We start from the raw sequence: 7,627 nt of genomic DNA, 5'->3' as shown, positions 1-7,627 counted from the left end.
AAAAATACAAAATTAGCTGGGTGTGGTGGCACATGCCTGTAATCCCAGCTACTAGGGAGGCTGAGGCAGGAGAATTGCTTGGGGGCAGAGGTTGCAGTGAGCCCAGTTCATGCCATTGCACTCCAGCCTGGGCAACAAGAGCAAAACTCTATTCAAAAACGAAACCTGGGAGTCACCCTCTTACTCTGTGACCACCAATTGTCAATTATCCCCTTCTCTTGATTTCACCCTCTAAGACTCCCCTTTCTTCACCCCTACAGACACTCCCAGAGAGGTTCCAGGATTCATTTATTCAGTATTAACTGAGCACCTACTCTGTGCCAGATGCTGATTCCAGTGCTCGAACACAACATGTAAAAATCAGTGCCCTACAGAGCTCCCCTTCTAGCACTTGCAGTAATTTCAAAAGCCACTCCACCTTTCATTCTAACCCCTCTAACTGCCCACTCTGCTGCGGCCACAGCGAACGTCACCACATGTGCATCTGCTCAGCATCTTCCATGGGACCTCACTCTTCTGGGATCAAGCCTGGGTTGTGAGGCATCCTGATCCCTTTCTTCCTGTCTTCTCTCATTTTCCTTTCCTCTCCCACCAAACATTTGTACCCTCTGAACATGGTGGACTCCCTCTGGAGGCGGCCCGTCCCCCAACATAAGGCATCTCCCATTGCCTATCTGGTGGCCTACCCCTCAACCCCAAGCCTGCAGGACCAGAATTGCTCTTATCTTTCCTGCAGCACCAGTGCCTGGCCCATTGTCTGGCACACAGTCGGGGTCAACAAATGGTAACTGATTACACAGATAACAGTGAATTCACAGCCGTGTCACAACGATAGGGAGGGTCTTGGGGAGTAGGGAAACACGAGTTCTGAATTAGCCCCAGAATACCCGCCAATTGATAATTTAGACCAACGCCATGGATACCTAGTTTTTTTGGGGTTTTGTTTAGTTTTGTTTTTGTTTATTTTCCTCTAATCAACACCATGCATTTTTTTTTTTTTAGACAGTCTCAGTCTGTCACCCATGCTGGAGTGTGCAGGGGCGAGATCTCTGCTCACTGCAACTTCTGCCTCTCGGGTTCAAGCGATTCTCCCGCCTCAGCCTCCTGAGTAGCTAGGATTACAGGTATGCACCACCATGTCCAGCTAATTTTTTTTTAATTTTTATTTTTAGTAGAGATGGGATTTCACCATGTTGGTCAGGCTGGTCTCGACCTCCTGAGCTCGTGATCCACCCGCCTCGGCCTCCCCAAGTGCTGGGATTACAGGTGTGAGCCACCGCCCCTGGCCTGGATTTCCGCTCTTTTTGCTCAGGCTGGAGTGCAATGGCTTGATCTCGGCTCACCTAAACCTCCGCCTTCTGGGTTCAAGTGATTCTCCAGCCTCAGCCTCCCGAGTAGCTCGGATTACAGGCATGTATCACCAAGCCCAGCTAATTTTGTATTTATAATAGAAACGATATTTCTCCATGTTGGTCAGGTTGGACTTGAACTCCCAACCTCAGGTGATCTGCCCCCCTAGGCTTCCCAAAGTGCTGAGATTACAAGCGTGAGCCATCTCGCCCCGCCCCTGGACACCTAGTTAAAAGCAGGGTGCTAGCTGGGCATGGTGGCTTACAACTGTAATCCCAGCACTTTGGGAGGCTGAGGCAGGAGGATTACTTGAGCTGAGTCAGGATCCGCCCAGGCCAGGTTGGGTGGCTCAGTACCGTAATCCCAGCACTTTGGGAGGCCGAGGCGGGGGGATTACCTGAGGTCAGGAGTTTGAGACCAGCCTGGCCAATCGGTGAAACCCCATCTCTACTAAAAATACAAAAAATGAGCTGGGTATGGTGGCGGGCACCTATAATCCCAGCTACTTGGGAGGTTGAAGCAGGAGGATCTCTTGAACCTGGGAGGTGGAGACTGCAGTGAACTGAGACTGCACCATTGTACTCCAGCCTGGGTGACAAGAGTGAAACTGAATCTAAAAAAAAAAAAAAAGAAAGAAAGAAAAAATCAGCCTAGGCAATAAAGCAAGACCCTGCCTCTATTTAAAAAAAAAAAAAAAAAAAAAGTAAGGTGCAAGTCCTGCTTTTTTTTTTTTTTTTTTAAGACAGGGTTTCACCATGTTGGTCAGGCTGGTCTTGAACTCCCGACCTCAGGTGATCCACCCGCCTTGGCCTCCAAAGTGCTTGGATTACAGGCATGAGCCACCACGCCCAGCCAAGTCCTGCTTTTGCACCTACTGCTCTTTCCTAACCCTAGAAATTTCCACAGGAGCAGAGTCATCGACCTACAGAATGTTAACAACAAGGAGACTTTCAAGATCTGGTCACCTGACCAAATACCAGAGAGGGTAACTGCTTTGCCCAAGGTCACACTGCTGGACAGGGGCAGGGCTGGGACTAGAGTCCAAGTAGCTCTGGAAGATGGGAACAAGAATAGAACCTATCTCCCTGCTGTTGCAGGGAGTATATTACAGCACTGGGCACATAATAAGCTCTCATCAAATGTGAGCTGCTGCTGTTATCATTGCTATTGTCATCTTCATCACCACAGCTGTCCATCCTTGCCTCCAAGTTCCTTGCCTCCTGATCCTCCCATCCCCTAGTGCTATTCTCCACTATTTCCTCCCTTTCCCCTCAATCCATGATCTCCTCCTCCCTTCTCCCCTCCCAATTCATGTTTGGCCCACTGCGGTCAGCCTCCACCACCACCAGTGCCTGGAACCTTCCAGGCAGAGGTCACCAGGGACTTCCTCCTTATAGAACCCTTCCGTCCCTTGACCTCTCAATGACATGTGACCCTGGCATTGCTTCCTCTTTAAATATCCTTGACTTCTTCTTCTTTTTTTTTTTTTTTTTTGAGATGGAGTCTTGCTCTATCACCAGGCTGGAGTGCAGTGGCGCAATCTGGTCTCCCTGCAACCTCCACCTCCCAGGTTCAAGCAATTCTCCTGCCTCAGCCTCCCAAGTAGCTGGGATTACAGGCACATGCCACCATGCCCAGCTAATTTTTGTATTTTTAGTAAAGACAGGGTTTCACCACTTTAGTCAGGCTGGTCTCGAACTACTGACCTTATGATCCGCCCTCCTTGGTCTCCCAAAGTGCTGGGATTACAGACATGAGCCACTGTGCCCAGCCAATGTCCTTGACTAACACGAACTCTCCTTCTGCTCAAGACAGCCACCTCTCCCTCTCGTCCCTGCTGATCCAGACCCAGTCAACTGCCTACTGGGTATTACCACCTCTTGTGCCACAGGCACCCAACGTCAGCACATCCAAAACAGTTTGCCACCAGCTCCATCAACACAGCCCTCTCCTACGTTCTACTGTTCAGTGCATAGACAGACCCCGTCTACCAAATCACCTAGGCTGCCCCAGGCAAGACTGAGAGGAGGACTCCCAGAGGTGCAGCCCAGGAGATGGATTTGGTGGATGGGGCTCGTCTGAACATCCTTCTTAATATCCACCTTTTTTTTTTTTTTTTTTTTTGAGATGGAGTCTCCCTCTATCACCCAGGCTAGAGTGCAGTGGTTCGATAATCTCAGCTCACTGCAACCTCTGCCTCCCGGGTCCAAGAGATTCTCCTGCCTCAGCCTCTCAAGTAGCTGGGATTACAGGCATGTGCCACCGTGCCTGGGTAATTTTGTATTTTTTAATAGAGATGGGGTTTCACCATGTTAGCAAGGATAGTCTCAATCTCCTGACCTGGTGATCCACCCACCCTGCCTCCCAAAGTGCTGGGATTAAAGGTGTTAGCCACCGCGCCTGGCCCATCCCACCTTCTTAAATCCTTATACCTAGTACTCCTTGCCTCTCCTCTGCTGCTGCCAAGTCAAGCTCTCAGCTCTCACCTGGACCCTTACAAGTCTCCTAACCCCACGAATTTGAGTGGGATCTAGGACCCCATCCCAGACCTAGAATCTACATTTGAACAAGATCCCCAGGGGATTCATACATACTTTACAAGTTGAGAATCCCTGTCCTAACCAATTTCCCAACCTCTAGTCTCCCCCTAAGAAATTCCTGACTTGACAACCAATGTGCAAATATGGCCACACACCTTTTACCTAAAAGCCCTCAGTCCATGGCACCCACCACTGCTCTCAGGATTAAGTCCAAACTCCTTAGCAAGCTGTCCATGGGCACTTCATTCGTTTTTGCCTGAGAGCCATCTCTCTCACCCTTTCTCCTGCTCGCCTACCACACATTCCACTATGTGGGTGCCACAGTGTGCAACTTCAACACACACATTTCGCTGGTGCCTGCCTCTGCACCTTTTTTTTTTTTTTTGAGACAAGGCCTTGTTCTGTCGCCCAGGCTGGAGTACAGTGGCATGATCTCCGCTAACTACAAACTTCATCTCCCTGGTTCAAGCAATTCTCTGCCTCAGCCTCCTGAGTAGCTGGGATTACAGGCACCCACCACCATACCTTGCTAATTTTTGTATTTTTAGTAGAGACAGAGTTTCACCATCTGGGCCAGGCTGGTCTCAAACTCCTGACCTTGTGATCCGCCCGCCTCGGCCTCCCAAAGTGCTGGGATTACAGGCATGAGCCACCATGCCCGGCTGCCTCTGTGCCTTTGAACATGTCATTTCTCCTGCCTGGAATGGTCTTCTGCCCCTTACCTACCGCCTGCAAACTCTCCCTCACCCAGCCTTGGTCCCAGTTCAGGCCTTCCCTGACCCCATAAACTCAGTTACTTCCTCCCTGCAGTGTCAGCACCATTGATGGCACTGTCCTGTCATAGCCCTTTTCATCCTGCAGTTAATACTTCCCTACGCCTATCACCCCCACTAGCTCTCTGTGTACCTCCCATGTAGCTCCATGTATGTTAATGCTTCCCTATGCCTATCACCCCCACGTGCTATGTGTGTGTCTCCCATGGCCAGCCCATGGTGATTCAGTGAGTGTCTGCGGAAAGACTGAATCATTAAACTTTTTCAGCGTCCATCCTGATGTTAACTATGAAGGTGAAGGATGAAGATTATGCTGCAAGAGGAACTGATAAAGTACAACAGAGCACAGCAACTGTGCTAGTCATCTGCCATTCCTCACCCTGGAAATTTCCCCAGGACCACAGTCATCAACCTACAGAATATTAACATCAAGGGGACTTTCAAGATCTGGTCACCTGACCAAATACCAGAGAGGGTAACTGCTTCGCCCAAGGTCACACTGGGCAGGGCTGGGACTAGGGTCCGACTAGCTCTGGAAAAAGTCTGGGCAGATGGCTACCTCATCCCATGAACCTCTTCCCTTCCTACCCATCCCAACTCCCTAAAGGATGTCCCTGATACCTTAACATGGTCAGGGAATTACCTGGGCTCACTCGCTCTTAAAGCACTTGCTGGGACCTTGGCAGGGTAGAGTTACCAAAATCCTGTAGATTGGAGGAAGGGATCCAATTGTCATCATTTTAGAGATTGGCAAACTGAGGCTGCTAGCCAATGGCAGAGGGCAAGATTTGATATTAAGTACTGTGTTCTGTAGAAAGACCTGAAAAGCCCAAACTCCCACATATGCAGAGTCACTATTTACAATAATCATGACTGCTGATGTCCTAATTTCAGGGAAATCCCCTCACTCCCACCAGTTCCTCCTGAAACAGAGCCTCCCTCCATCTCGCACAGGGTGTCTGACTTAGGAAACAACCTGGCCACCCACCCTCCTAAGCCAGCCAGGCCTACTAGATAGATTACCTCCGAGTCATACACTTTAATGGGGAAATCACCTTCTTTGTGCCGGGCACTTGACATGTCACTGCTCACATCAGCCCTGAGGGTGGTACTACAGTCTGCGATGGGGAAACTGAGGGTCCCAGATAAGTTACTACTAATCCTTGGTCAAAACAAGAAAGTGGCAGGGCTGGGACTCGAACTTAGATCTGCCTGACTCTAGCGGCCCCCGCCCGGGAGGGAAGCCCTCCCAGCTAAAGCCTTTCGCTGGCTGGATTACCTAGGGGAAAGTGACTTAACCTCTTCCAACGCCCCCAAGGTCAGAAGCTTTGCTTTTGGGGAGAGAAAATGGTGTGCAAACGAGACGCGAAGGAAACGCAAACCCTCGGGCGCCTGCACAGCCTCCTCCCCGAGCCCGGCTGTCTAACGGCCCAGAGGGAGAGGTCGCACTCCCGACCCCCGGCACCTGCGAAACCAAGCGCCCGGTGGGCTGGCAGAAACGAAACCTCAACACCCTCCAGCCTCCCCCGCTTGGTTCCCGGAACCGGCGGGCCAGGCTTCGCGGAAACTTGCCCGGCGGCAGCCGCCTCGGGCCCCGGGACCGCCCCGACCGCAGCCCGCAGCTCCGGGCTGGGAGGTGCGGGCCGGCGCGGTCGGGCCCGAGCAGCAACGCGACGCGCGCTTCCGCCCCGCTCGGCTCCGGCGGCGGCCGCGGCGGCCCCACAATCCCCTTCTGGCTCCGGGGACGGGCGGGGCGGGGCGAGCGGGCGGAAATAATTTTCTGTTTGGTCGTCTCTGCCCTAGTCCCTTCGCCGCGGGACGCGCGAGACGGGAGAAGGTGCGGGAGGCGGGAAGCAGGAGCGGGAGCGCGCGGCCCTGGCACGCTTAGGGCGGCGGAGAGGGCGCGAGCAGGGATTGAGCACCTACTGTGTGCCTTCACGCTTTTCAAAAGGATTTTCGTTCGGTGTTCCCTACAGCCCCTGCCCCAGAGTACTAACGCCCCATTTACAGAGGGACGAGCGGGACCTCGGAGAGGTGAAGTCGCTCGCCGAAAGTCGCACCGCCAGGGTCTGCGTGACACCCCAAAGCAGTGCTCACTGACGCGCGGAGAGCGCGGTGAACTTGAACCACTTGTTGGCTGGTTCCTGCTCTTGCTCGTTTTTTGCGGAACGGCACATAGTGGGCGCTCAGGAAAACACATGTCGGAAGCTTTATATTGAACTTGACAGCTCGACCCTGGGTACCCGCCACGAATCCAGCCCAGCCCGCGGGGCACCCGGTTTCCCCAGACTTCGCAGGGAACATTTGCGGATGGGCGCGTAGAGGCTCGGACATTCCAGCTCCGCACCCGCACTCGACCAACGCGTGGTGGCGGAACCCCTGCCGTAGCGGGGGACAGACTGGGTTCAAGTCCCGTCTCCGCCGATTTCAGGCTGAGTGACTTTGGGCAAGTCACTTCTTCCCGTCGAAACCTCAGTTGCTCCAACCACAAAATCAGGGATATGAACACCCACCCTAAAAGGGTGTGGGGAGGATTAAACGAAACAATGTTCCTAAAACACCAAACTTACAAGTGTTGTCTCCCGTCCATCCCACAAACTTAAGGACAAACCCGGCGTGGGGTGACATGAAACAAAGGCTTCCCGGCGGCCCCTTTCTCCAGGTCGTCCACCCCTGGGGCGTAGGCACCTTTTAGTGACCTCCATCCGGCGAAACCCGAAACTGCGGCCACCTTGGCAGCGGTGGGTCCCAAAAGCAAATATTCAAATATTCTGAAACTCGTGCATGACTAGGACTGACATATTTACGTTTAGTTTTCTTGCAGTTTTATTCTTGCTAGTAAAGGTAATTCGTTAGAAACCCCTGAGTGCAGTTTCTACTCTGTGTCTTGTTTAATTTTTCGTATTATCGAAATTCACAAATTTGACCAAGGAACCGGAGCGCGGCCGTCCTCCCCGGGATCCC

The sequence above is a fragment of the Sapajus apella genome, unplaced genomic scaffold (assembly GCF_009761245.1).
Source record: "Sapajus apella isolate SASKATOON/1434 unplaced genomic scaffold, GSC_monkey_1.0 scaffold12, whole genome shotgun sequence".
In the NCBI taxonomy this organism is placed as follows: domain Eukaryota; kingdom Metazoa; phylum Chordata; class Mammalia; order Primates; family Cebidae; genus Sapajus; species Sapajus apella.
The sequence above is the reverse complement of the archived record's forward strand: the minus strand, read 5'-3'. Positions refer to the sequence as shown.